Below are 2,729 nucleotides of genomic sequence, written 5' to 3' on the forward strand. Positions count from 1 at the left end.
TAACTCAGGGACACACCTACTGACCCTGATCATTAATCTGGTGTTAATTAGGGAACTCAGCAAACTGGACATGAAATACTTCTCTGTTTTTTAATCACCTTCAGCCTTCTTTCTGGCCTGTTCCATCACTGGACCATCTGAAATTGAAATAAAGAAAAGAAAATATGTCACAAACTGTTGTCACCACTTCAAGATAAAAAAAAAAATTGTCTGATTTCTAGAATTGCTTTTAAATTTAAAGTCAAAACATCCAATCCTCTCTCTAGATGGACGGTGCATACTCTCTCTCTCCACTGATGACTGATCAGGTGTGAAGAGCTTCTTCAGCTGAGGGAAAATCTCCTGAAACTCGTCTTTCTCCAGCAGCTTGAGGAATTTACGGCACGTCTCATCACCCTTGTTGGTCAGGTTATCCAGAAGGTTAATGATGATCTTCTCTTCTGTGTGGTTGGGCTGGTTAAGGTTGTTGTAGTCACGCTTGGTGATGATGTTGTCGTTCTGGACGTACTGCAAACAGATGCTGGCATCGCCAGACAGTGTCTCGATGAGAAAGACCTTGTTCTTACGCAGACTCTCCATGACGCTAAGACAGAGATTAGAAGATTTGAACATTCCAATAAACTATCAGCATATAGTGTTTTAAGGATGGAGACTGTCTGAGAGGTGTATATGAAGTCTCAAAGGCACACCAGTGTCCTTAAGGTCCAGTAATGTAATCTTGATGCCTTAATGTTCCAGTTTATTAGAGGTTTATTGTTTGGATGCTGTTCAGTAACTAGAGTGAAACTAGTAGGGAAGCTGGTTTAGAGAGCACAGACTGGGGGAGTCAACTTACCAGAATATTCAGGCTTTCAGAGCTTTTTGTTCCTGTCCCTTGTTCTGGACAACTATATGACAAAATATGCATTACAGTAGTCTAAACATGAGGTAATAAAAGCATGTATAACCTTCTCCAAATCCTGAAAAGACAGAAACGATTTAAGTTTGGCAATGATCCGTAATTGATAGAAACTATTCTTAACAACAGAATTAATTTGTTTGGATAAACATAATTCTGAGTCCATGATAACACCCAGGTTTCTAACATGCGAAGAAATGGAAGGAAAATGATTGCCCAGCTCCTTAGTGAAATCTGATCTCATTTTGGGAAGACCAAAAATAATAATTTCTGTTTTGTTCTCATTAAGTTGGAGAAAGTTATTCGATAACCATATTTTAATATCTGAGATACATTCCAACAATGGTTGAATGGAATCTCCAGCTTTTAGTGGGAGGTACAACTGTGCATCATCAGCATATAAATGAAAAGAAATATTATGCTTTTATATTATGCACACACACACACACACACACACACACGTACCCACTCACGCACACACACACACACACACGTACCCACTCACGCGCACACACACACACACACACACGTACCCACTCACGCACACACACACACACACACGTACCCACTCACGCACACACACACACACACACACGTACCCACTCACGCACACACACACACACACACACACGTACCCACTCACGCACACACACACACACACGTACCCACTCAAGCACACACACACACGTACCCACTCACGCACACGCACACGCACACACGTACCCACTCACGCACACGCACACACACACACGTACCCACTCAGGCACACACACACACACTAAACAAATGAAACTAAGAACACAGATCTGCTCGTCTTGAGAATCTGTCGGTAAGTTTGTGGTCAGTTATTAATGAATACATTATTCCACATCTCTAATCTCTGGACAAAAGTTACATGAGAAACGGAAGTAAAGTCACATATCGAGCGAAACTTCTTGAAATGCCTTTACCCGGATGTTTAAATCCATACCGGATCGCCACTGAGCTCTTTACACGGATCTAATGAATGTACACGATATTCCTCTAAATCCTGAGTGTTAGGGTCATCTCTCACCTTCAGCCTGCTCTCTGGGTGGAGTTTATAATCTAACAGCCGCTGCACGACGTGTGAACCGGGGAGAGGAAGAGGAAGAGGAAGAGGAAGAGTGGGACGTGCTTTCAGTTTAACAGACTCTGAATTTCTCCTGAAGTCTAAACAATAAACCCGGAACACGTTCATGATGAGGAGCTGATAAACTCTTTCTCCTTCTTTTCTTCTCTTTCATTCTGCAGCAGCTGGAAACACCCCGAGTCTGGAGCAGAGTCTGGAGCAGAGTCTGGAGCAGAGTCTGGAGCAGAGTCTGGAGCAGAGCCACACTGAAGGTCAGAAACCTCACGAGTTAACAAATTTCATATAGAATGATAATAATACGGTTTTTAAATATATTCGGAAGAGTTGCTGGTTTCACTCCTTTATTTTTTTTCTCATGATTAGTTCGAGGTTTATAAAGAACATGTAGGATTAATGAGGACGAATAAGATGAAACGTAATTATTTCATTTTTACTCATTCTGTCTCTCTCTCTCTCTCTCTCTCTCTCTCTCTCTCTCTCTCACTCTCTCTCTCTCTCTCTCTCTCTGTCTCTCACTCTCTCTCTCTCTCTCTCAGTCTCTCTCACTCTCCGTCTCTCTCTCTCCATCTCCGTCTCTCTCTCTCTCTCTCTCTCTCTCTCACTCTCTGTCTCTCTCTCTCCATCTCCGTCTCTCTCTCTCTCTCTCTCTCTCTCTCTCTCCCACCTCTCTAGTTCCCTCTCTCACCTCTCTCTCTCTCTCTCACCCTCTCTAGTTCTCTC

At 42.7% G+C, this 2,729-nt stretch overlaps 1 protein-coding gene across 2 annotated transcripts in view; it reads left to right on the forward strand.

The window, feature by feature from the left end:
- Positions 1–2,120: 2,120 nt before the first annotated feature.
- The window catches only part of LOC131368232 (caspase-8-like), a 29,109-nt gene continuing 28,500 nt past the window's right edge, over positions 2,121–2,729 (forward strand). The window contains exons 1-2 of one of the 2 annotated variants that reach the window (XM_058414230.1): positions 2,121–2,260; positions 2,373–2,424. The gene's annotated coding sequence lies outside the window, so the exon portion shown is untranslated. The remainder of the gene's footprint in view (positions 2,261–2,372; positions 2,425–2,729) is intronic. The other variant, XM_058414229.1, reaches the window with a different exon arrangement.

Source organism: Hemibagrus wyckioides, linkage group LG17, assembly GCF_019097595.1.
Source record: "Hemibagrus wyckioides isolate EC202008001 linkage group LG17, SWU_Hwy_1.0, whole genome shotgun sequence".
Taxonomy (NCBI): domain Eukaryota; kingdom Metazoa; phylum Chordata; class Actinopteri; order Siluriformes; family Bagridae; genus Hemibagrus; species Hemibagrus wyckioides.